Genomic DNA, 27,999 nt, shown 5'->3' with positions numbered 1-27,999 from the left:
ATTAAATGAGTTTATGGTATAACTAAATTTTGATGTAGCTGCCATTTTTTAAATGTACAACTCATAAACGGCCCTACATTGATAGCCTTGAAGAATAGATCCAATGCAACAAGTATAACCCTGGCAACAGCAATGTAAGCTTTCACATCAAAACTGTCTTCTTACCTTGGGAATCTATACTGGTTCCCTACACTCCTAAACAATTTACTGCTACTTGACCGTATTATACATTCTGGCTGTGCTTACTCAGACTGACTTTTCAGTTCAGTTAAACACCCACTTGTTATACTGGCAGACTAGCTCAAGAGTATTTCAAGAATTCTGAATTGCCAATGTGAACCCTCTTCAGCATAAGATAATGCTCCATCCTGGAGAATTGTCCTTTGTTTTCACTATCCAAGTAGCCTAGTTTTTGTTTAGCCCTGAAATTGTTTCTACTGAAGTAATGGAAATTTAGAGTCCTTACAAGAGCACATAGCTTTTAGGTGAATCCTAATTAGCTAGCTCTGTTGGCTGTGCCTTAGAGTTTAGTTTACATATACTGCAGCCACCCAAAATGAGAGATGCAATTAATACTCAAATGAACCCATTAAGGTAATTAGAGGCTGCAGCACATCTCTTATCCTAAATCTTATACCTTCATCCACAATCCTGACAACCAGCAACTTTTGACCTAAAGAGTTCCGCAGGTTCCTGGGATGTAAAATACTACTTTTTCCATCTCTAGGCCCTGGATGAAAAGCAGCATGCACTGAAGTTTAAAGTCATGATGCACACTAGCTATCTTATTCCAATAATCCTTACAGTAAAAGTTCTTTCCATTTGTATGTTAACACAACTTTTTAAAAATCCAGGCAGTATTGCTGATGCTCACTTGATTTTTTGTTTCAAAGTTTATCTGAATTTTTTGTAAATAGTCCATGATTAATCCTCTACATCAGTGGTTCTCAAAGCCGGTCCGCCACTTGTTCAGGGAAAGCCCCTGGCAGGCTGGACCGGTTTGTTTACCTGCCGCATCCGCAGGTTCGGCTGATCGCGGCTCCAACTGGCCACAGTTCGCTGCTCCAGGCCAATGGGGGCTGCGGGAAGGGATCAGCAGAACCTGCAGACACGGCAGGTAAACAAACCGGTCCGGCCCGCCAGGGGCTTTCCCTGGACAAGTGGCGGACCGGCTTTGAGAACCACTGCTCTACATGTTGTAGAAGACAGGCAATAGGATCTACAGTTGAAAATACTACCTCAAATCACTTCATAGATTTATGTTAAATAGCAGTTTTGGACCTCTGCACCCTCATGCATACTCTAATGTAGTGGCTGTCTTGAAGTAAACTAGTACAAATCCTCTCTGCATATTTTCTAAATGATTTTCTTTGGGGATAGAATACAAATACCATGGTTGGTGGGAGCTAAGTGAGAAGGGAATGGATGGGTGAGGTGTGTTTTTTTTTTTTTTTTTTTTTGGCTGGAGCTCATTTGGAGTGGCAGGAGTAAGTAGGGGAGATGAGTTTTTTTGGGATGACTAGTGGTGTGGTGGAAGGGAGCTTCAGGAGCAAAGGGTCAGGGCTAGAGTTGGTGGCGAAGGAGATCAGGATTGGAGGTTGAACTGGTCGACATCTAGAGCTTGTCTGTAAAATGTCAACTTTTGTTTTCAGTGGTGATTGGTCTAAATCCAAACACCCCCAAATCTGAAAAGTTATGTCAGATTTCGTGGCTGACAGCCCTGATTTGCAATAACTTGAAGCAGAGCTATAGTGAGGAGAGGCTTCAGGGATTCTGAGGGGTGCCTATGTTGTCATAACTAACTTCAAGCTCTTGGTTTCATGTACCTTATACTTGCTGATGCCCCTTTCCCATAAAAGACAAAGATTCTTTAGCTTTTTGTGAAAAGTAAAGATACCTTTTGGAGATTTCATTTTGCTGGTTACAGCTGGGTAGCCATTTAAATGAGTTTGGAGATAGTTTATGTTGAATGGGGGTTACTGTACTGGTCACTGGAAAAGGGCTTTTACATTCAGATGTAAAACTCAGCTGAAGTGCTTAAACCTTCATATTGGTACCTACTATGCGTGAATGAGGACATAGGTTGCTTTATGAAACGTAATAAATATTTAGATCTAGCCTAACCCTGGAGACTATACAAAATTTATGGAAATCTTAAGAATGACTTCCTAATGCCAATGTTGTCATGTTTCTATGAAACTAGGTAACTTCATGTTATTTTATCCATAAGCCTATAAAGTCAATCTTGTGAAGCCAGCAGCATGGTCTTTTAGTAATATAAGAATCATTAACTTCCACCTACTTTTATAAACAGAGAATTGTGTTTTCACCCTGCTCTACTGTTGGGGAAGTAGAACCAGAGCTGTCAGTCACAGGGGGAGGGGTTTTAGCTTTCTCAGTTTACACTGTTTCCAGGCAGAAGGTTTCCCAGCCAGCTGCTTTCCCTGAACCATGGTACATAGGACAGATTATACTGGGGATTCCTTTCCTTGTCCAAGCTGGGAATCTGTTTTCAGGAGTCTATGGTGTCTTACAAATCTACTTTTCTTACTATTTTCCCCCCCTCTTAGTGCAGGTAAAGATTTACTTGTAAATTACTTGCGGCATCTGTCTTTGAGACTTCTTCTGGGACACAGCAGGACTTGCAAGGAACTATCCGTTATAACTGAGGAAAAAATATGGAGGACACAGTCATGAAACAAAAGCTTATTTATTTTTTTTTGCCAACATAATTTGCCATGTGTACACTAGCAAACCTGTCCTTTAGATTTCCTCCATTAATCAGATTAATTAGGACCCCTCTCAAAATATTTCCTGAATGACTTATTTTGGAGGTACTGAATTTGATGCTAATTTCAGCAGAGCACCACACTGTCTTCTAGCCAGCCATGGTGTGGATATGCATTTCCTTAGCTGCTTTGTTAGATAAACACTTTCCTATTAATCAGACTGTTCAGTCCACTGATACATCACCCAAAATTAAATAAAGCAAGTGTTTGGAGTTGAATTTAGAGTGTCATTTCAGACTAGTGTAAAAAACTTGTGCAGGAGAGTTAGTTATGATGTATGGAAAGTACAGTAATAAGTCTAACTGTGTTCTCAAATTTCCCTTACAGCTCTCACACTGAGCCAGCAGAGGGAGCAGAGAGACCATGCATTTTCCATACTCTATGCCTAAGTAACAGTATTGCCTCTGTACAAAGTCCCTTTCCTCTTTAAGGAAAGTATTTTTATTGACTGTGATCCTAGTGCAGCTTTGTCAGGGTTCCCTTCCCACTCTGAACTCTGGGGTAGAGATGTGGGGACCGGCATGAAAGACCCCCTAAACTTACTTCTACCAGCTTAGATTAAAAACTTCCCCAAGGCACAAACCCTTTCCTTGTCCTTGGATGGTATTGCTTCCACCACCAAAGTGATTTAGACAAAAATTCAGGAAACGGACCACTTGGAGTGCCTATTTTCCCAAAATATTCCCCCAGGCCTCTTCACCCCCTTTCCTGGGGAGGCTTAAGAATTATATAGGTTTCAGAGTAACAGCCGTGTTTGTCTGTCTGTCTATTCGCAAAAAGAAAAGAAGTACTTGTGGCACCTTAGAGACTAACCAATTTATTTGAGCATAAGCTTTCGTGAGCTACAGCTCACTTCATCGGATGGTTAGTCTCTAAGGTGCCACAAGTACTCCTTTTCTTTTTAAGAATTATATACTAAGCAATTGGTTACAATGTGAGCACAAACCAACCCCCTTGGTTTTTAGGACACCGAAAATCAGATTCTTAGAAGAATTTTATTTAAAAAAAAAAATCACACCTGCAAGATCAAGAGGGAAGATAACTTTACAGGGTAAGTAAAAAGGTTTAAAACACAATAGGATTCCCCTCTGACTCTGCTTTCCAGTTACAAAACAGGAATGAAATTATCTTTTAGCATAGGGAAAATTCACAAGCTAAAACAAAAGATAATTTAATGCATTTCCTTGCTTTACTTACAATTTTTGTAATCTTAGATGCTCATTTCAGGAGATGTTTTTTCCTGCCTGGTCCCTTTCTCCAAGGGAGGGAACAAATGAAGAGCACAAACAAAACCTCCCCCCCACCAGATTTGAAAGTATCTTCTTTCTCCATTGGTCCTTCAGGTCAGGTGCCAAATAGGTTAATTGAACTGATTAACCCCTTACAGGAAAGGTGATTCAGTATAGCTGCTCTGTGTATATTAAGTAATGATGGGGGGAAAACCTAATTAAATTTGTGTGCTAATAAATTTCTTGTTAACAGACACAAATCTGTTCAGCCTTCTAACTTTCCATTCCTTTTTAGGGAGGTAAAGCCAAGCAACATCCCAGAAGGAAATATGTACATTTAAACAGAGTGTTTATGTCTTCAGTGATACTATGTTTTTGTTGCTGAGCAGCCCAACAAAGTTTTAAAATTTTAAGTGAGAGCTGGGCCTCAAGCCAGAAGCTGAGCACACCCCAAATGTAGGGTCGGAGGAGCAATACAGTGTGCAGGAATAGTGTCTGATGCAGGCTATTTGGCCCTCCTTTGCTGTGAGCTTTCATTATTCCGGGATGGCTCGTTAACAAACCACTCCATCTGATGTTTTCTTCTTTGCTGAGTTTTAAGCTCAAGTGAGCTTAAGTTAGTCAGATGTCTGCACAGGCAAGTGGCATATCAATGCAGCGGACAGTAAATGTCCTGATTGATTTGTTTGTTCCAATCTGGTGTCAGCCTTCTTGCATCATCTTTCATTAGGCTACCAATGCAAGAAATAGACACCTGAACAGAATCACCAGAACATATTGGGGGGGAATCAAGCCAGCCAGAAAGATCTAAAAATAGTATCCAGTCTCCAGCCAGTATCAGCAAAAAGATTTTAACATTAATTATTGTAGGCATTTAAGGGGCTAAATGTGTGCAAAACTTGACTCCTGAGTCCCAATTAATATATGTACATATCTGAATCACTCTTTTTTACACCCCACATCCCCAATGTGAGAGAAATAGAGAGGCTCCTGTGGAACTGTCAGGTAGAAGGAGGCAATGTCCCAGGAGAGACAGAGGAGAGAGCAGGCCTGCCATGCATACCTGAGCATTGCAAGGGAGGGGGAAGTAGGCAAGCTGATGCCTCTAAAAGCATCAGCAGAGAAGGTTGCCCTGTATTTTTACCATTCTGTAAAGGATGAGCTTTGGCATGCTCTTGTTGCTTCCCGCTCCCCCAGTGAAAGTTTTTGCCCCTGAAGTTGTTCACTAGCTTAACTGATGAATGAACACAAAATGGGCAAAAATAATCGGAGTGAATTCATTTAAAAATCTGACCAAATATTTGCAGAACGTATTTTGCTAATTTGCCTCTGACTGCAATTAGATGAAAAAAAGATAATTGAGGATTACTAATGGGAAAATATTTTAACAGATCTATTGCAGTCTTGGATAGACTCTCACAAGAAGTATTGGAAGGTCACGTGAGTAATTTCAAGGGAGAATGAACAACGGATTTTCATTAACTCTACTAGGCTTTAGGTAGACACCCATTTACTTCAATGGGCACAGGAGCAAGCGCCTAGAAATATACTACAGGAGACAGTCCTCGTCTAGTAAGAGCATATGCTAGGTGATCCAATACTAGCTCAGTCCAACTTCTCAGATACTTTCACTAGTACACATACTCAGGTGACAACCACACAGAATCCAAGAGATTTTTGCAAGGAATAAGATTGCTTCATTCCCCAACTCTGAAGGAAAAGCACAAAGAACAGCTGATAGGTCAGTGAACTGCTAAAATCTTGCCAGAGTATGATTGTTTTGTGCTGTTTGTTTCACTGCAGCTGTAACTTCTTTCTGTGATCAGCTGATCACATTATCAAATCACTGCTTTAGCAAGTTTTATCTTTGCATAGCTTTTTCACTGGGTTTGGCTTTTATGGACCCATATACTGGAAACATAACTGACAATAACATTAACAATCTTAAATAAACTGTCTTTCAGGAATAACTTTCATCCATATTACCAAAGTTTTCCAACTGTGCATGTAATGACTAGAGAGTCCAGATATTTGTAATGTATAGTGGACCAGGCCATATACTCAGCGGCTGTAGCTCTATTGAAGACAAGAGTATTAAAGTCAATGGAGCTATGCTAGCTGAAAATATGGTCCAGTATTTAATAATTTAGCCTTTTTGGGTAGCAGGTCACACAAATCCATCCTCATCTTTGAATAAAATCTGTTACTGTTTGGTAGTTTGTATGAATCATTTTCAGTTTAAGGGATGTCTTTTTTAGAAACGTATTATTCATGTTGTGTAGCTGATTTCCTAAATCATACGGTATCGTTGCTCTGTTGAAAGACTGAATTTTTTAGATCAGAAGAATGGCAGACACTCTTCCACTATGAATTTTTGGATAAAATTGTGCTTAAATCTATGGCACTTTAGGAATTTGCATGCCTTAGTGAATATTTGGCAGTTATCTGAACACTCATGAATAGGTGTAAAACCAAAATGTCAGAGCACTGAATCTGGTGTTTTTATTGACAGCTCAGTTTATTATTTCATTTCTCTTGGGACCATATCAGTGAACTCACTCCGTATTTAAACTGAAGCACTAGATGGTAGAATTTGGGTCAGTTGCTGCCTGTAGGTGTTAACTTGAAACACTGTCTTCAAATAAATAACAACACTGATGACATCCTCCTATAACGGAATGGTGTTAGCGCCAGACAAGGAATATTTATCATGAAGAGAAACGGATCAGGAGCAATAGCAGCAACAAGATTGTAAAGGGCTGACTTAAAGGAACACTGTCAGGTATCTTGGGACCAAATTTGAAGTCTTATTGAACTTAATACATTTCTTCCATGATTTAAGGACAACATGGCTTGAAACATTCAGTATTTACTGCCAAACGTTGTAGCACTGTGCTGCCAATGCTTAGGGTACGTCTACTGGAGCTGAAAGGTGTAATTTCAGCTTGGGCAGACGTACCCTCACTAGTTCAAATTGAACTAGTGTGCTAAAAACAGAAGTGTAGCTACCATGGCACAAGCATCAGGATGGGATAGCCATCCTTCGTAAGTTTCAGAGTGGCAGTCGTGTTAGTCCATATCAGCAAAAACAACAAGGAGTCCTTGTGGCACCTTAGAGACTAACACGTTTATTTGGGCATGAGCTTTCGTGGGCTAAAACCCACTTCATCGGATGCACTGTATTTTTCACTCCATGCATCCGATGAAGTGAGCTGTAGCCCATGGAAGCTTATGCCCAAATAAATTGGTTAGTCTCTAAGGTGCCACAAGGACTCCATCCTTAGTGCAATCCCATCCGAGGCCCTAGGTGCACAGTTTGGCAGATAGCCCCTCCTGTCACCCAGGCCACCACCACCACAGCTACACTTTATTTTTAGCATACTTGCTTGATCAAAATTAGCACAGGGATGTCTACATAATCTGGAAATTATACCTTCCAGCTGCAGTGTAGACATGCCCTTAGAACCAGAAAGTGGAACTAAGCAAATGTGAGACTGACTAATCGATTTCCATTGTCCAAGCTGAGTCAAGTGCAAAAAAGGTAAACAGCAAAATGGGGAAATATTAGAGTTTTACAATTCTTTCTATTTTCTTGATTTGAGGCATTGTTAGTCATGGGTAGGGATTTGCATGGTAGTATTTAACCACTACAGGTTATTTTTCTGTACGAGGTTCATAACAAGTAAAGCTATTAGTGCAGTCAACAAGCCAGGAAACTGCAAGATGATATGGGATTTGTAAAGGTAAAGATTGTAACATAAGCAACTTTGGTGGCAAATTTCTAAGTTACATATGAACAATTTCTCCTCTAAAGTATTCATAAATATCTGATAAGATGCCAGGGTACAATTTTCTGCAAATTGGATTTTTTTTTTCATCTAGGGACACATCACTAGTAGTTTCATTTCCACTCCATGAATGTTTCTACACAAATGTCATATCTACATTTTTCTTATCACATTGGTGGCATGTAGTAAGAAGAAGAAAAAAAGAAGGGTTTGATTGAGACTAGATCACTTATAAATCTGAATTGGTCCCTCTGCTAAGTGCATGAAGCTTGATTCAAACCAAGTCTGGGGAAGCTTGGAAGTTAGATTTCTGGAAAACCCAAAACAGCCTATGAAATCTTCATTAGACATCGCCCTGGTGATTAAGAAGTGGAACAGGGCTAGTCTGGAGAGGCTTAGCAGTACTAATTTTTGTTTAAACGCTATACAATTTGTTCTTTGGTTTTTGTTATATGATTCTTTTACATATCAAAAACAGGAAAGAAATCAATCACAGCAGTGCTATTTGAGTCTAAGAAATAGGGGTAACAGTAGTTTGTTTCTGTTTCACTGTCCAACTCAGTTTACTTAATGAATCCTCACAATGCTTGTGTGAAGTAGGTATGATCCCCATTTTACTGATAAGTTTACAAAGTAAACCTAGACCAAATCAGCCTGGTGTAAAACGTGAAATTCATCCCTATAACAACTGATCATCAAGTTCTCACAGAGATCCTGCATTCTAAAGAAAGGGCTGCTTGGCTTGCTCGGGGGGATTCTACCACCTATCACAGGAGTATTGCTTACCGCCTTATTGGCATTGGGTAAGGGGACCCTTGCTGAAGTTATTTAACTCTGCTTTTGCCCTATGCAACTTCACCAAAAGCTGTTTCAGGTCCATCCACCACTTCACTGCACAGTCTTCAGAGAAGGATCAGTGACAGAGGATGCTCATCAGAGTCTTTTCCATCTTCTGGTGATAGCCCAGCTCCAGAGTCTAGCAGTGAAAAACTGAGGCTTTGGACAAGGTGATCTCTCATCCCAGTCATGTTTTGGGCAATTTTTTTTTTTTTTGGTTGACAAATAAAAGGACAAGTTTTATTCCCCCAAACTCAAAACGTAACTGCATTTTGACCAAACTGCCCAAAACAAATGTCACATAACTAAAATGAAAATGAGGCCGGGTTTATTTAGCCATTTCCCCTTGCTTACCAACACATGCTTGCAGAGAGCCCCCTCCCCAATGGAGCCTTTGTGCCAAAGTTCTGGGCCACTCTTCTCCCATTTCACCAACAGATGTCAATAACAAGCACTCTACTCTTCAGAGCTTCAGGCCACAGAGCTTACATCTGGATAGCAACAGAGTCTCTTCATTGTTGGTGTGTGAAGATTAGTGGGACAAAATGGTTTGGATAAAAAAAGGATACCCCTTTGTTCAGCCCTTCACCCCAAACTAGAACTAACCCTTGAGGCTGTGAAAAGTTTTGATAGCTTCCCCATGTTTTTCACTTCTGTGCACCTGTATGTATCTGGTGGCTGGTTGGGTTCAAAAGCAAGCATGTTAAAATACAGTGAGAGAAACTCATCTCACAGTCGTGCCTTTCCAGTTGGTATTAGGAAGTAAAGAAAACTCAGAGGAGACTGTCCATTAGATTTTCAGCACACTTTTGTACATACAAGAGGTTTGGAGCAGTATCCATAAATACCAAGAATTATCCATAATTTTTAGTGAGCCTCTGCACCAAATGTTGCCTTTCATTAGTGAGGATTTCAAGCCTAGATTTTCCCCATGTTCCAAGCCTACACATTAACACCAGAAACAAGAGCATGAAGGAGCTGCCTGGATTTATGAGAATATATTAGGTGATAGAACTACCCTATCACAATCACATGCTGCTCGCTGGCCACAGAGACAATACCACGGGGGCAGAATGTCATGTAAAATGTACATTATAACCCATATTTCTCAAGTCAGGTATGTGCCGTTGTGTGTATGGTCCTAGTTTATTTGTGCTGCTAGCTAGTGTGCTTCTGCCACTTAGGTATATGAATGTATACATCGTGCATGCTTTACCCTGTATTGGTAAGCACGAGAAAGACGTTGCGATGCTCCCCAGAGCTGTGAGGGATTTCACCACCCCCTGCACTTAGGGTGAAGCATTCTTGCCTGATGCCTGCTGTAGCTCAGCTCCCCAAAGCCAGCAGCCTCTGATCATAGACCTCTCCCTTGTGCAGGCTAGTTACAGACACACACCAATCCCTGAACTCTTCTGCCAGCAACTCCTTTGGTAGCATCCAGTTCCTGACACTAGACAGTCGCAGAAATAACCAGGTAAGCTGTATATGAAGAACCAGAGTGTACACAGATTGACTGTCACAGCTCAGGATCAGGTCCTTTATAATGCCACAGCACTAGAATCTACTTATGGTGAAAACAAATATAAGTTTATTTACAAAGATTATGATTTGAGAGCGAGAGAGAGAGAGCACACTCGGAAAACATGTGACATATAAAACAAAAGGAATAACACACTTGCTAGAGTCTAATCTTAACTCTAACAAGCTCAAATCCCAGTCTAAAGCAATTTCTCACCTAAAGCAACCTCCCAGCATCAATAGCCCACACGTCTAGGATCCAACTTTCATGAATGCAAAAAGCTCTGTCCTTTCTGCTTCCTTAGTGAAGGATAAGAAAGGGGTCCTTTTTTCCTTCCTTCCTGTAGACCTTTGAAATGCCCCTTTTGAAATGCATCCCCCAGATAAGACTCTTCTCCCCCTTTTCTTGTTCTCCAGTGTGTTCCCCCATGTTGGTTTCACAGCTCCGTCAACCAGTTTTTCCTGTTGATTTTACATCCACATGGGGTTTCCATTGTATTGATTTTACAAAGCTTAACTTATATCAGAGCCAAAGAGAGGTGACTAGGCATGCTGTGGTCTGGAGGAAGACCTATTTATCCACTTTGCCTTGTTACAGAATTTAAAACTTAATTTCAGTAAACACACACACAATTCCTTACATAGAGTCAGTACATACGTTTCACAATAATGTTAGTGACCAGTGTATCATGGGCTTTCATTTGACACCTTACAAGTCACTTTTTGGATAAGTACTATACAAGCAGTGTGTTGCATGTAGTGAGTTTGTCAGGCCTAATAGGAGCTGCTGCCACAGTAGTGAACCTTTTGCCATCTGGCATCAATTAGGCCTCTGTGTCACAAATGTATGTGAGCAACAGAGCATGCCTAACCTTGAAATCTGGTCTCATCTATGTACGCCACCATGGCACAGTTCCTCTGTCCTCCCAAAGGAGGGCAGGGCTCATCAGCAGTTTCCATGCTGAAGTCTGATATGTACATTCACATGCTGCCCTACAGATTATATATAGGCATGAATTTTGACCCCTGTGTGGACCAGGCACCATCTAGCCAATACAAGTGTCTTGGTAGTTCAAAGATTGAGAGAGAATCTGAGTCTCTGAAAGTTGAACAACACTTTGAGGTGCAGGTAGCCTTTCTTAGGGCTAAGCTCATTGTCCCACCAAAATTGTTTTTCCTAGGTGCACTAACAGGTTTAAACTATTAAATTGTAAATCTGAGCTGATGCTATTCCAGAAAAAAAGGCATCACTGATTTAGTCTTCCTCTATATAAATTCTTCCATATGGAACCTATTAATAAGTTCAAGACCAGATACGCAACTATGAATGCTTCAAGTTTCTTTTTATCATAAAGCCCTTGAGAGCAATTTAGTTTTTAAATGTGGTTTTGGCAATGGTCTTATCTTTAATAGTTACATTGCAAGAGATGCTGCAATACACTTCTCTTTGCAGGATATATAATCAGTCTGCTTAGGCTACTATGTAAACAAAATATTGTCCCACATAAACTGTTGCAGGAAGATTACACCAAAAAGCTCCAGACCTGTGGTAATCTGCAATAAAATGTGGACATCTAAAGTAGCGTCTATTATTATGTAGCGATGGAATTAAGAACCAGTGTTCAGTTGTACCTACAGAAAAGAACTTTAATCTTGCAGACTACATGTCTATATACTGCAGCTACTTACAAATCAAGTTGATGTAGGAAGTCTACTGCAGTCTTACAAAATACTTCTTTTGCAAGGGGAGTAAAACTTGTAGTTTCATTCCCACACTACCTACTCACTGAAATCTCCAGCTATTGACATTAATATTACTGACTTGCAAGTTAAACCCAGTGGGTAAAATAACTTCATTGGAGCATTTTCTTTTTGGCATCATTCTAGTTCACTGTCAATTATGACGACATTTGTTTGGTTTTGTTTCAGTTCACACCATTAAATGAAAAACTGCTATAAAATTATCTGCTAAATAGCTAAGTGAATGCGAAAAAGCTGTTATTTCCTCTCATCTTCACAGAATCTTAAAAGCTCCAACACCAGAAGGTAAATAATGAGTCCATATTCTGGAGGGCTCAGCTCATCATATTTTTACCACTTGGGGTTGAAAATACTGAAGTTGTATTTTGCTTGCTCTGACGAGCCACTTCTGCCATACCAAATTGTTGTGTAGCAAGGCCTCATGGTAGCATCTCCCTGGTGCAGCTGTACAGTCATGTTTTAGAATTAAAACAAGCTTGTCACACTTTAATAAAACTACTTAATAATATGGTAATTTTTGTCCACCAGTTCTAACAAAACAACTCATTCAGTTTCTGCTCCGTGATTATTATGACCAATATGCAATGTGATTAATCACTAGAGATTGTGAACACTTGACCACCCCCAAACCAAAGATTTTTCCATTTTCAGCAACTGAAAGCCAAAAGATTTCAGCTGATTGGGAAAAACAAAACAAAAAATTGTTTTTGACAAAGACATTTCCCACAGAAATGTCCCTTTTGATGAAAGCCTTTTTTCACTAAAAAGTGTTTTGAATAAAAAATACTGACCACCTCTACTAATTACATATCATGAATGGTTAATGGGAACAGTTTAGTAACCTTATGATTAATCCTCCAAAACGTACATCCTCTCGAACAACCATCATTTCAAGGAACATCACCCATTACAGTCCCAAAGTTAACTATGTTCCACATAAATTTGGTATCCCCACCACTTATTGTTGAAAGTTATTTACATCAGAAGAGAAGAATTATGAAACTGAAGTTCTAGAGAGGTTTATTTACATCAAAGGAAGGAAACAGACTAGACCAATGGTTCCCAAACTAGGGGTGCCATTTGTCCAGGGAAAGCCCCTGGCGAGCCGGGCTCGTTTGTTTACCTGCCACGGCTGCAGGTTCGGCCGATCGCAGCTCCCAGTGGCCGCAGTTCGCCGCTCCAGGCCAATGGGGCCTGCGGGAAGCAGCAGCCAGCATGTCCCTCGGCCTGCACCACTTCCTGCAGCTCCCATTGGCCAAGAGCGGCGAACCACAGCCACTGGGAGTTGTGATCAGCCGAACCTGCGGACACGGCAGGTAAACAAACCGGCTCGGCCCACCAGGGGCTTTCCCTGAACAAGTGGTGCCCCTAGTTTGGGAACCACTGGACTAGACAATAGTCAAACTTTTGGGGCCTATTAAATTTCAGTGGCTTTGGTTGAATTTCACTTTCAATTTTGTGGAGTTGTTCAGAGTTAATCTCAGAGAATGCAAACGTCATACCGATGGACTCTAAATACCAGTTTGAATGAATTTATCCCCTAAATATCAAAACTGCCTAGCAGTGCACATGTGAACAGTTGGTCTGCAGTTAAAATGAAATGTATAGCTCTCCCAGGTTCTCAGTGTCCCGCGAGCTTTGAATTAACTATAAAAAAAACTCTGCTTCTTCTATAAGGTCGCATGGCCAAGTGGCTGTTATCTATGTAGACTATACACTACCCAGAATATAAACTCAGCTATGTATAAGTGTTACAGCTAATTCTGCCACAGCAGGTTTGGGATTAACCCAGGTAATGTTACTCTTCCAAAGGAGTATGTTCCAAATCAGTTACCTTGTGCTCCCTTCAGGTTCTCTTTCAGAAGAAAACACTAACTGGAGAATAAGGAGGGTGTAAATGTTGAGCTACAAAGCTAGTAACATCAGCCCATGATTCACATCTTTGGATGGAATTCTTTCCTTCCTCTGCAGTGGGGGGACAGATGGGTGTTTTCAGATGACAAGAGGAAACAGTGGGAAAACTCAGTCATGTGCATTCCCAAAGCATGTCACAGTTAAATAGACCTCAGAGGCAGGGCCATACTGCAGTGAGAGTCATGAAGCTACCTACATTCACTTTTACATTTCTCCCCAGACAGATTTATTGTGGGCGGGGAAGAATTGAGAGGGGATTTTTTGTTTTCTGTTAATGTTTTTAAGACAAGGAAATGACTTAATGTGTTTTCTACTGTGGAAAAACATGAATCTGGAGTCATTTACAATATCACAGCAGAGGAAACTGGGGAGGTCTCAGCTGAGTCAGAACAACTTCCATCCATTAATGACCACCCCCTCAAAAAATCCCCTGCATCTCATGGGACCTGATTTGGTGGTATGCTGAGCACCCTGAGCTCTTACGGAAGTCAATGGAGGGTGCTCTGGACACCACAGACTCAAGCCCCAAATGTGACAGATAAAAGGCTTAGATTCAAATGGCAATAAATACATAGCTGAAGCTCTCTCACTCATTATTTCTTCCCCCCTGTGGATGTTTGATTTCCCATCCTGAACAGAATGCCTAGAGAGTACATCAGAGAGACAAGTCATCACATTCCTAGATTTATTTAATATCCATTTCTCCTGCTGAAGAGGGATTTTGAAAATTAAGCTTTCCCAGAGATTGTTTTAAAAATAAATATTTGTCATCAAAGACGGGTCCCTGTCTTTTTAGGGTGATGACACAGCTGTAATTGTAGTTTCAGTAAGCGGAATTTGCTTGCTGGCAATAGTCTCAGGATTTTTTTCAGAGTCTTTAAACATTCATCCTAAAGCGACAAGGAAATCAGCTGACCGGAACATGGGCAGAGACCCCTGGAGCCGTATTACTAGAAAACCTTGAAATAATATCGTAATGCATATTTATAGTATGGCAAAGGCTAGGTAGATTGTGGTTGGGGACATGGTAATGCTTACATGAAGGCCAGGGAAGCTTCATAATCTCCCAGCAACCCCTGAACCAGCAATGGCCAATACAGAATGCCACTCATTGACTATGAAAGAGAGAGCGGGAAGTCTTAGCTGTTTGCTCTGGTACAGGGGATTCCAGATGAAGAATGGGAAGTGGAACTCTTGCCGTAGGGTTGGTGATGTGCTCCACCCAATCACTGACAAATAAAACCCTTTATCATACAAGTTCAATTGCCAGAAATAAACCACACCCAGAGCCTACTCGGCTCTCCCCAGACTGCAGAGAAGGCAAATCCCTGCCCAGACACTAATGCAATCTAAAGAAAAAACTGGGGAGAAAGACATGCAACATACAAGCAGAATATCGAATTTGGCCAAGTCTTGGTAATAAAGTTAGTGGGTATTTTTACTCATTCAATTAGGTTGAGAATGTATTCAACCTATTCAAGACCTCCCCAAGCTAGTCAGTATAAGTTAAGTGGTTTTTCTTGAGGCATTATGGCCAATGTGCATCTTCAGGAGACACTGAGATGTGGCCCACAGTATAAATTTGAGGAGCCTTAGGGCTTCTTTAGCTTATGGTCAACTGCCAACAGCCCGGAGCATTTCTGCAGCCAAGAAGAGTTAGAGTGCAGATCTTTGAAAGGGATAGAAACCCCCATGTCTCACGGCATAAACCAACCTGCAATAACTTGAGGTCAGCAGCTTTCCCTGCAGGCAGGTTATTCCCTAACTGCCTGTTCCATCATTTCTTGCCCTTCCTCTAAGAATTTGGTACAGGCCACCGTTGGAGATAAACTGGAATAGCTGGAACAGGGATCTGATGCAGTCTGGCAATTCTAGTGTTCCTAAGAACTAATTTCAATAACACGGAAAATGGGGATAGCTATAGCAGACTTCTCAACTTTGCTATAGCCTTCTACTATGGCAAAGATAATACTGTGCACTTTTATATAAAACACTGTCACAGAAGGGTCTCAAACAGGATATCTGCTAATTACACCTCAAAAACGTCTGTGAAATAATTATTATACTCATTTCACAAACAGGAATACTGAGACAACACTTGCCACATTGCAAATCAACTGCAGAGCTATTAAGAAAACCCCAGGGCCCTGGCTGCAGGTACCCAACTCTAGTCACTACTCCTAGTTCACATGTTCCTTGTGTATTTTGTAATCAGTAGGGGAACAAAGGTTTTAACTATGCTCACAGGACAGAATTCATCCTAATTCAGAGACCACTGTATCACTTCAAGCCTTCATGTGGGGCTGAAATGGTGCAGACAGTCTTGTACAGATTCATGTGCCTTGAAATGAACTTCATTTATTGAAAGTGCAAATCCTTGGGGGTGGGGGGAAGAAATAATAATTAACATGTTTCAAAACCCTCCTTTGCTTTCTTCTCATATCTCTTTTTATCACTGACTGTGGGGGCTGTATTTAAAGGGAGTCATTTTCAATCCATATTTAAACAAAGAGAAAGTTTATTCCTGTGGTTCAACCAAAAATTACCTGTAGCCAAGCTGCAACGAGGCATGGACTCCAGAGTTGAAGTGCAGATGTTTTTTCACAAGGTGATGTCAGTTTCCTGTGACTCTAAGAAAGCCTAAAATAAAGGGGGAGTTTGCTTTTGCTAGTCCTATGTACTAAAAGTCACGTGCAAACATAAAAGCTTGGCAATTCTACAAAGACATGATGGGTGGTCCTGATGTATTACAGGATGTCAGGCAACTCAGACTGCAGAAGAGTGAGGTGAAATAAAGAATATCAACTGCAATAGAAAGCAGTGACTCGGACTGCACGTGACACAGGTTCACAGCTGTGGTACGATCAGGTTACAGAACTGAGAAATGAAAATAATTGCAGCTTCCCACAAGACTGGCAAGCTAAACCCAGCACAGGAATGAGGTTGATCACCCACAAAGGAAAATCAAGATGAAATGTCTTAGTTTGAGAGGAAGATAATCAGATTTGTGTGTTATTTGGCCCACTTTATGTCATTTAGTGGGAGTGTTAGTACTACCGTGTCTCAAACATCAAGATTTATTTTGAATTCAGACAGAGTTAGAGCATCTCAGATACTGAGGGCTAGATTCACAGAGGCACTCAGGAGATGCCACACTGAACACCACAATGGCTAACTTTTAGGTGCTTAGAAAAAAAATCACCAATATTTGCAAGGCAACTTGGGAAAGACAAAAAGAAAAGGAGTACTTGTGGCACCTTAGAGACTAACAAATTTATTTGAGCACAAGCTTTCGTGAGCTACAGCTCACTTCATCGGATGCATGCAGTGGAAAATACAGTGGGGAAATTTTATATATACAGAGAACATGAAACAATGGGTGCTACCATGTTTCAGAGTAGCAGCTATTCTTTTGCTTAGAAACTGTCCGGTTTGGCCAACGTACATGGCAGAGGGGCATTGCTGGCACATGATGGCATATATCACATTGATAGATGTGCAGGTGAACGAGTCTCTGATGGGGTGGCTAATGTGATTAGGTCCTATGATGGTGTCACTTGAATAAATATGTGGACAGAGTTGGCATACACACTGTAACGAGAGTGATCAGGTAAGGTGAGCTATTACCAACAAGAGAGAAAAAAAATAGTGATAATCAAGGTGGGCCATTTCCAGCAGTTGACAAGAATGTCTGAGGAACAGTAGGGGGGGAAAATAAACATGGGGAAATAGTTTTACTTTGTGGAAATGGCCCACCTTAATTATCACTACAAAAGGGTTTTTTTCTCTCCTGCTGGTAATAGCTCACCTTACCTGATCACTCTCGTTACAGTGTGTACAGGGTGATAACACCCATTGTTTCATGTTCTCTGTGTATATAAAATCTCCCCACTGTATTTTCCACTGCATGCATCCGATGAAGTGAGCTGTAGCTCACGAAAGCTCATGCTCAAATAAAGTTGTTAGTCTCTAAGGTGCCACAAGTACTCCTTTTCTTTTTCCTCCTCCCTACCATTTTGTGTGGCTTAGGCAGCCTCTGAGCACACCTACCTGATCAGGCCCTGCAGGCAAGATAGGTGGACAAGCACCTAGCTTCCCCTGCTTTGTGAATTGCACTGGGGCTTAGGCATCCAGGCACCTAGAGGGAGGCAGCAGTCAGCATGCCCAGAGGAAGAAACTTAGGTGCCTCAAAAAGTTTTATAGCAGAAATGTAGGTGAGTGAATTTAAGCACCTATAACGTTGGCTGCAGCCAAGCAGAGCTTTTGTGGATTACAAGTAGCACCTAAACTGGTAGTTAGGCTGTAGCAGGGTGGTCACCAGCTCCTGCCTGGAGGGGCTTAAACTAGCCTAGGAGAGGGCTGTGGCTGGGGGCAGGTATCTCCCGGGCTGATTGCAGCAGGAGGCACTGCAGGGGTGAGTCCACACTCTGACATTGGCACCTAAATCCCTTTGTGAATCTAGCCCAGAGTTCATATTAAGGAGTCTGTACTCCCCTTTGCACTACCACAGATTTTGCCAAACAAGACCAAAAATATGAAATTCAACCCTAAACATTATTTTCATCTAAAGACAGCAAAACATTTCACTTGGAGTTTCAAGAGGCCCAGAAAGCTGCAGAAATTTAGTACATTTTGTTCCCTGAAAAAAATGAAGTTTAGTTTCAGATTTCACTGAAAAAGGTTCACACAGATAATTTACTACTTTGCTATTTTCACTCATTCTTACTACATAAATACTGTCTTTGAAAACAAGTCCAAAAAAGTCACCTTGACCTTCCACTATTCCCTCCCTCCACTTAAGAGTAGTGTGGGCTACTTCAAAAGATGGTGTTTGTCATTCAAAAGCAAGTATCCCTGGAGTTTGTCAATCTTTCAAACATTCATACAGATTGCAAGTCTCCATGCCCTGTAATACAGTGCCTTTAACGATGCTTAATATAAAATGTATGAACTGTTTTAAAAATGCAGCATATCTGGATATGACGCACTTGACAGATTTCATTTGGGAGAACTAAGCAACTGCCATTTTTAAAGTATGCTGTTATAAAATCTAGAGCAGCGCCACAGAAGCATGGAGAATTGAGAGATTAGAATCAGGCACTTAGCTTTTTATCTAATTCCATGAATTTGTCTTTTCAAACCTGCTAGGTCCATACACCTTAGCCTTGGTGTAAGCAGGGGCTGAATCTTTGTACACTACCAGAACTAGATGTGGGTCTGGGTCCAAATACCTCCAAAATCTGGGTAAGATTAAATCTTAAACCTGGATTGTGAAGTTTAGGCTATGTCTAAAATGACCATGTTGCCACTGAAGATAGCAAGTGTGAAGTTAGAGTAGCAGTTTACTAGAGCTTGATGGCATTTTTCATCCCCCAAATTTTCCTTTTGTAAAGTGTGGTTTTGTCAAAAACCTCTGCAGAGAAAGTGTAGATTTCAAAGAAATTTTGAATGGTGTATTCAAAACAAAGTTTTCCTTAAAGTCAACCTTTCAAAATGACAAGTGTTTCAACATGTCTAATTGTTCGTTCTAATTGAAAAAGCCATTTAGAAGTTTATAGTCTAACCTGTTTGGATTTTTTTTTTTTGACAGTGACTTTTCTGATTTAGAATGGAAAGTAATTTTGAAGCATTGAAGTTTCCCACATAGGGAAGATTCCCTCCTCCCCATGCACACTCTAACAGCTATACAATTTACTAACAAGAATGCGAGCAGACCAGTGATGAATGAACAGGAGTGACAGAAAGTTCTATCAAGTCATATCCTACATTGCAGGTCTTTTGACATTTTGCAGTACGTTCTAAACATACTCAACAAGAACAACTAACATGAGCTTTAAGAAGTTGATACAGTTATGTTGAAGGAGAGGTGATGTATCAATGCTTAACAAGCAGAAGCTAGGCAGAAATTAATAGCATATGGTTCCCATTCAATGTTTCCTGCCTCCCACATCCCATGCCCATCTCTGAGGCCTTGTCTACACTACTTGGGTAAGTCAACCTAAGTTATGCTACTCCAGCTACATGAATAACGCTACATGAATGTCTGCACCACACTGCATTGACGGGAGATGCTCTCCCGTTGACTTATCTTACTCTTCTTGTTCCGGTGGAGTACCAGAGTCAACAGGAGAGCGCTTTGCAGACAATTTAGCGGGTCTTCACTAGACCTGCTAAATCGACCCCCCACTGCATCAATTGCAGCACTGTTGATCCCTGGTCAGTGTAGACATGGCCTGAATCATCACACCCCTTTCTCTTGGAATAAGATCAGTCCCTGCTGCATTGCCAGAAAGTGCCAAGCCCCAATACAAAGTAGAGAGCAAAAATACCATTCAACACACATTCAGTGTACCAAAGAAATTGTTGTGGAAATAAACTTCATATTTATATTAGTCACTAACAAATTAACTGTCATTGGGTATAGCCCAAAAAACTCTGGTTAGGTCTCTCTCTCTTTTCAATCCAAGAGGAATTTGTTCACCTCTAAGTACATACAATTCATTTTGTGTTTCATTCCTGCTATATTTGTTTGGGGCTCATTCTCACTCCTTCCACCTTCCCCCTCACACGTTGGCTCATACTTCAACAGCAACTCTACAGAGCTTCACAACATCGAAACACATTTTCAAAAGCTACTTAAGATTGCAGTTCTAATATGTAGAGTCAGATGCATTATCTGGTGCATGTCCTCTGCTGACTGTTAGCCAACTTCTCTGGAGCTTTTTTAAAAAAAAAAAATTGGCACCACTTCAGCTATCCTCCAGTCATCTGGTACAGAGGCTGATTTAAGTGATAGTTCACCTACCACCCTTAGTAGTTCTGCAGTTTCATCTTGGAGTTCCTTCAGAACTCTTGGGTGAACACCAATCCAGTCTTGTCTTATTGCTGTTTATCAGTTTGTTCCAAAATCTTCTCTATTGACACTTCAATCTGGGACAGTTCTCCAGATTTGTCACCTAAAAAAAATTGCTTGGGTGTGGGAATCTCCCTCACATCCTCTATAGTGAAGACCAATGCAAATAATTAATTTAGCTTCTCTGCGATGGCTTTGTCTTCCTGGAGTGCTCCTTCAGCATCTCAATTGTCCAGGGGCTTCACTGATTGTTTGGTAGACTTCCTGACTCTGATGTACTTAATTTTTTTCATGTCAGTTTGTGTCTTTTTGCTAGTTGCTCTTCAAATTTTTTTTTGGTCTTCTTCAAATTCTTTTTTGGCCCGCTTAATTATACTTTTACACTTGACTTGCCAGAGTTTCTGCTCCTTTCTGTTTTCCTCAGTAGGATTTAACTTCCAATTTTTAAAGGATACCTTTTTGCCTCTATTATTTAGCCAGGGTGGCATTTTTTTGGTCTTCTTACTATGGTGTGTGTGTTTTGTTTTTGTTTTTTAATTTGGGGTATACATTTAACTTGTTTTTAATGGTGTTCTTAAAAAGTTTCCATGCAGCTTGCAGGCATTTCACTCTTGTGACTGTTACATTTAACTAGCTTCCTCATTTTTGTGAAGTTCCCCTTTCTAAAGGTAAATGCTATGATGGTGGGCTTCTTTGGTATTTCCCCACTACAAGGATGTTAAATTTAATGATATTATGGTCATTATTACTGAATGGTTCAGCTATATTCACCTCTTGGAGCAGATCCTGTGCTCCACTTAGGACTAAACCAAGAACTGTCTCTCCCCTTGTGGGTTCCAGGACTAGCTGCTACAAGCAGTCATCACTAATGGTGTCTAGAAATTCATCTCTGCATCCTATCCTGAGGTGACATGTACCCAGTCAACATGGGGATAGTTGAAATCCCCCCCATTATTATTGAGGTTTCTATTTTTATAGCATCTCTATAGCTTTTCCGTCACTATCACTGTCAGGTAGTATATTCCTACTGCCATGCTCTGATTATGGATAGAAATTCCATGCTTGAATAGAGATTCTATGGTATAGTTTGATTCGTTAAGATTTTTACTATATTTGACTCTATACTTGCTTTCACTATGGTATAGTTTGATTCGTTAAGATTTTTACTATATTTGACTCTATGCTTGCTTTCACTCCCCCACCAGCATGACCTACTGTTTTTCCTATATAAATTATGTACCCTGATATTACTGGCAATCAACACGATATCTGCAAATCTGAGGTGGTTTAACTGGTCTCTGACACTGATGCCACCCTTCCAGTTCACCCGCCTCATTAATTAGCTGAAAACACTATGAAACTACAGAAAATGCTGTGAGAACTCGACACAAAAAGCAGCCAAGTTGGATTGAAAATGAATCACTCTAAAATGCAATGTATGCAGTCTGATGCCTTGCCAAAAGCACAAATAATAGTCAAGGGAGAACAAAAAAGTTGAACAATATGTCTGTTTGGGCCAAGAAATTAACATATGCCACGATCAGGAAGGCAAACTGTCATGAAGAAAGAAAGCTGGTTGGCACACATTCAATTCTATCAAGGATGTCCTCCAAGGAAAAGTCAACAAGGCAACATGCACTAACCTCTTCAACTCAACAGTAATGCCAGCAATGTTGTACGGCAGCAAAACATGGGCGTTTACAAAGATAGAGGAGCAACAACTGTCTGTTACGGAGAGGGCGATGAAAAGAAGAATTCTGGGGATTTCAATCCGTGACCAAGTCCCCAATGAAGTGATCAGACAGCAGAGTGCAGCGTAGCACATGGTTGTTGAAAGCAGGTACAGTAAAATGTGATGGGCCGGGCATATAGCTAGTCTCACTGACAATTGATGGACTACAGCTGTCGCCGACTGGTTCAGTTCCCACGGGAACTGAAATGACCCCTTGGCTGACCTCCAAAGAGATGAAAAGATTTTATGAAAGGGCATAGCCACACATGGAAAAGGAAGGCCAGGATAAGAGACGAATGGAAGACATGTTGTGATTGGCGCAACCTATATGAGGGCTGAAGGACCGATCGATCAAGGTGATATTGATTGTCATCATTCCACCAAGTTTCTTTGATGCTTATTATATCAATATCCTCATTTAATACCTGATGCTCAACTTCACCCATTTAAGTATTTAGACTTCTGGCATTTGTCTACAAGTACTTATAAAATTTGTCACTTTTCAGTTGTCTGCCTTCACTCTCACTGCATTCCTGGACTATACAAAGGCCCCAATGGGAAGAATAGCTGTCTGAGCAACAGACCATTATCTACTGGTTGCTGCGTAGACTGCCTTGTCCTGCTGCCTCACCCGACCTTGTCCCCCCAACCCACTGACTCAGTCCCTTGGATTAGATCTTCCTGACCCCTGTGAGAACTCTGAGCAGTGCCCCAGACTTCCTCTGGTACAAATTGACCTGCTGGCTATCTGTCCACCTGTGCACACTTGACTACTCCTCTGGATTACCCCCTAGCCCGCCTCAGCCTCTGGATCTTACAATGAGTTAACACAAGACCCTAATGGAGTCCCAACCTGATAAGAAAAGCTACCCTGCCCTGCCAAGGGAAAGGTAAGTGATACTGGTACTCTTCCAAAGGTGAATTTCTCCTCAATGCAGATGCAGAAAGGTGCAAATTGCAGGGGTGAAGTACCTGCAGACTTTATTGCCCCGATCCCTGCAAAGACTTACTTTAGGCAATGTCTACACTAGAAACACTTTACAAGTAATCTTATACCGGTACAGTAAAACCACATGCCCATGAATTAAACAGGCAATACCAGTAAAAGCACAGCTTTGCTGGCATAAATGTGTCTACACTAGTGGCTTCTGCCAGCACAGCTATGTTGATCAGGGATCACACCTCTTATCAACTCAGCTATATGGTCCAGCAGAAGTCCCTAGTGTAGACCTGGCCTAAGCATGTGCTTCGCTTTAGGCACTGAGTACTCACACTGATGTCACATTTAAGCATGTGTATAAGCACTTTCAGGATTGAGGCCTATTTTAGAATAATACAGAACCAAAAAGCTCGGAACTGAATATTCCTGTGGTTCAGGTCCCAATCTGAACCACCTGAATTTTCACAGTGAGGAGATCCTAACCCAAATTGCAGGGTCAGGCCATCTGAGCAGCAACTACAAAACTAGTACATGGCTTGAAAAAAAGCCATTCCTGCTCTCCTCACTAATCAGGAGGCCCAAGTTAAGGGTTCTTTTTTAAAAACTAGATGTATTTAGTAACTTTCAATGAGAGAGATTAAATACAGAGATGCCAAGCATAACTACATATCCAAAACATGTCCCACCCAGCCACAACCCAAATATTGGCATTTCATTAAAATGTGTCCCAGAGCTGACTCAACCCTAATTTTGCTTTTGCACTTCCAAAACCTGAATGTAGTTATTCTTAACAAACCTCAGAATTTAGGACCTGAGCACAAGTCTACAGTTAGGAAGTGTGGTGTAAGGGGAAATTCCAAATGTGAGTTGTATCACCTAAAGCAGTGGTTCCCAAACTTGTTCCGCCGCTTGTGCAGGGAAAGCCCCTGGTGGGCTGGGCCGGTTTGTTTACCTGCCGCGTCCACAGGTTCGGCCGATCGCGGCTCCCAGTGGCCGCGGTTTGCTGCCCCAGGCCAATGGGAGCCGCTGGAAGCGATGCTGGCCAAGGGACGTACTGGCCACCACTTCCAGCGGCTCCCATTGGCCTGGAGCAATGAACCACGGCCACTGGGAGCCGCGATCGGCCGAACCTGTGGACACGACAGGTAAACAAACCGGCCTGGCCCGCCAGGAGCTTTCCCTCCACAAGTGGCAGAACAAGTTTGGGAACCACTGACCTAATGGATCAAGTTTATATTAGCATTCACTGAACACAGCGTTTGGCAGCTCCACTCCTGCTGGGCACTGGTAGCGTCCCAGACACTGAAGGCCTGAACTAAAGCTCATTGAAGCCTAATAGGCTTTTAACCACTTCCTTACAGCAGTGTAAGGAATACACTTTCACTATTTTTTGTTAGGGAGGTCATGAACAGGAAGACAGGACTGTAAACCAACGTTTTTCTTTCAGTTAACTTACATTTTTTGTATTTTACTATGATGCTGGAAATCAATGAGAATAAAATGAAACCAACCATGAGAACAGAGTACAGAAAGCCAAAACCAATTTTTGATAGAGCTTCATTATAACTAGAGTACATTGTATAATTAGAATCTGACAAAACCGCAAGCTAGTTCTCTGGGAGTTTTAGCATAAACGATGTGGGTCCATCAGATTCTCATGACTGATTCACTGCCTTGGTATTTGGTCAGGGATTATGAAATATTTGAAAGACAATAACTGAATGTTCTTAGGCTTTTCCTACAGAGGAAAACAGAGATTAAGTAGAGCAGGTTGGGAATATTCAAAAATGTTTTTTCATTGGAAAATGATTTGTTAAAACCAAAACTTTTTGTGGAAACATACTTGTTGAAAAAGCTATTCTGGGGTAGCTGTCTAATGTCCTTCTGGTAAGGACATTTGAACCTGCTCAGTTTGATTCAGACAAGGAACTTGAACCTGGGTCTCCTACATCCAAGGCATGTGCCCTACCCACCAGACTTTTGGGATGTTTCTCTCCATTTGGTATCCATTTCTCTCCATTTTGTTCTGGATCAGAATAGAAACCGATGTCCATCTCAATTTTTCATGAAATGGAATTCTTGTAGCCAGATTTTACAATTAAATCATAAAAATAAAAAAGACTTAAGAACTATAACGGAAGTACGACTGACCGGCATTACCAGGGAGAAACACAAGCACTTAATGATGATTCTGTTTGGGGTTATGCAATACAATTGGAATCACCCTGAATTAAGTTTAAAATGGTATAGATATAGAGAATGGCATACTCTTCCTACCCATGCTGGAGAGTGCTTCACAGTCACTACTGTAGTCTGATATGTTTGTTAGCACAGTTTGAAACAGAGTAGTTCTCCAGTCTCCTGAGGCTTTATTTAACTAACTAAAAATTTCAAAACAAAGCTAGCTGAAAATATTTTGCACTGACACTACCCACTGCCCTTCTTTCACAGTAACTAGAGTTTCAGTGGGACAGGCAGAGAGAGAGCCCATCTTCATACAAACGTAAGCTTCCAACCAAAGATACAGCTTCGAAACTGGAACTTGTATTTGTTTGCTCTTCAGTTATTAAAGTTCCCTATTAACATTCTATTTAAGACCTTGGAGTAGTTTTACTCAGCAGACATTACCAACACAGTCTAAGGTAGCACATAAAGACCCAGATGAAGATACTATAAGAAAGCTTTTAAAGGCTTTTTATCAACTTTTCCATGTTCCATTTCATCTAATGCCTTCATAGAATCATAGAATATCAGGGTTGGAAGGGACCTCAGGAGGTCATCTAATCCAACCCCCTGCTCAAAGCAGGACCAATCCCCAATTTTTGCCCCAGATCCCTAAATGGCCCCCTCGAGGATTGAACTCACAACCCTGGGTTTAGCAAGCAGGCCAATGCTCAAACCACTGAGCTATCCCTCCCCCCCAAATGGAGGCTGGGGGCTTTAACTGAACCCAACACAACACAACACAAACCTGCTAAATACATACCTCCCTGCTCCAGAACCCATACATACCATATATGAGTGAGAACTTACAGAATCATATATAAACATTTGTATCTGGAAAATTGAAAGAGCCCTTGGGACTAAATAGCTTAGCTCTACAATACAGTTTTCTAAGAAAAATTACCTCCAAACCAAAGTTCTGCTCCTACCCAACTGAACTCTGCCAGTTTCAAGACTGCTAACCAAAACTTCTTCCTCATCCACAATGTTCACATTAACCGCTTCCTACTGTGATTGGCCATAGCTCTGTTAATTCTCAGTAGGCTTACTTCCAGCCAATCAGAGATTACTGACTATCCAACTGCTCCAGATGCAGCTTCATTATAGTATTGCTTCCTTTTTCCCTCTTGGTGGTTTTATAGTAGCATATTTACTATGGGTTTCTTTGTCAAGGCCCTGGGGTTATTCTCCAAACCTTCCTGTACAGGTAAGTGTATACTCTATTAGACTATAAGAAAAGTTAAAATGCTACAGTAATAACTATATCCTTATGACACTTATTCAATAAGACATGGTTTTTTCTCACAGGAACATATAAGGCTTATGTTAGTTGTGAAGGTAGTATAGCATGAAGGACTCTTCAACTGTATAAAAAGCTGTTTTTACTACTTTACTAAGTTGTCTTGTGTATAACTCCGTTCCCCTTTATTGTTAAAAGTGTAATCTTTCCAACAGCCAGTTCTTCAGAAACTCAATTCATGATTGCTGTGACTGGAATATCATCTTTTTGCAGATTTCACTTAACAAACAAATGTTCTGGAACACATTACAGAAGTAACTGTCTAAAAATGTTTCAAGATGGCTGACTCATAATAGCTGTCCTTTATACAACAATTAAAAAATACAACAAACATTTTTTTAAATCAGTGTTTATTAGGGAAGAAACATTTTAACCTGAGCTTTTTTTACGGATTACTTCTTGCTTACAATGCTGATTGAAAAATGTTTGAACACATTTCCATTGAAAAGTGTAGTTTCATTGAAACAAATGTCATGTGAGAATGTGTTTTTGTCAAACTCTTCAGGATGAAGTCAAAACTAATTGTCTTGGCTTTCTTGTTTTCATGTTAGCTTTTATATGTTATATTATAATAGAATATAACAATCAAAACAAAACATCTTGAACTGAGACATTGTGACCAGGCTGAATTTTTCCACAGAACAAAAATTAGTTTCTGATCAACTGTATTTGCTTAGCGTGTCAGCAATCCTATTATATATCCTATTGTGAACATAGGAATGTCAGTCTTATTCCAATGCTTGATCATCCCCCTCTCCCAATATACATCATGCTTCTGACTTTGCTTTAAATTCACAGTGGGGTAGACTTTGTGCTGGTGTACACACATTTTCTTTTTCATAACTATGCACTACTACTAAATTCAATGTGCAAAACTTTTAAAAAACCACCTTTACAAATTTAGATGAGCATTACTTGGACAACAAAAGACGCATCTGCTTAGAATATTTCATTGTAATTTAAAAAAGCTAATGAGTGCCTCCTGTGATTTGTAAGGTAAGGTCAAGAGACGCTGCCAGTCTTGCATGTTACAGTAATCCCTATTCTATAGAAGCCATTATTAGCACTCATGACATTGAGCTATCTCAGATACCATTATAGTAACACTTGGTAAT

At 40.8% G+C, this 27,999-nt stretch overlaps 1 long non-coding RNA gene across 1 annotated transcript in view; it reads right to left on the bottom strand.

Annotated features, from left to right (window-relative positions):
- Positions 1-27,999, bottom strand: part of LOC141992070 (uncharacterized) — a 53,836-nt gene that overhangs the window by 810 nt on the left and 25,027 nt on the right. Inside the window, exon 2 of the long non-coding RNA XR_012640520.1 lies at positions 2,588-2,665. This is a non-coding gene — a long non-coding RNA (uncharacterized LOC141992070). The remainder of the gene's footprint in view (positions 1-2,587; positions 2,666-27,999) is intronic.

Source organism: Natator depressus, chromosome 8 (assembly GCF_965152275.1).
Source record: "Natator depressus isolate rNatDep1 chromosome 8, rNatDep2.hap1, whole genome shotgun sequence".
Lineage (NCBI taxonomy): Eukaryota > Metazoa > Chordata > Testudines > Cheloniidae > Natator > Natator depressus.
This window is presented reverse-complemented; position numbering and strand designations above follow the sequence as displayed.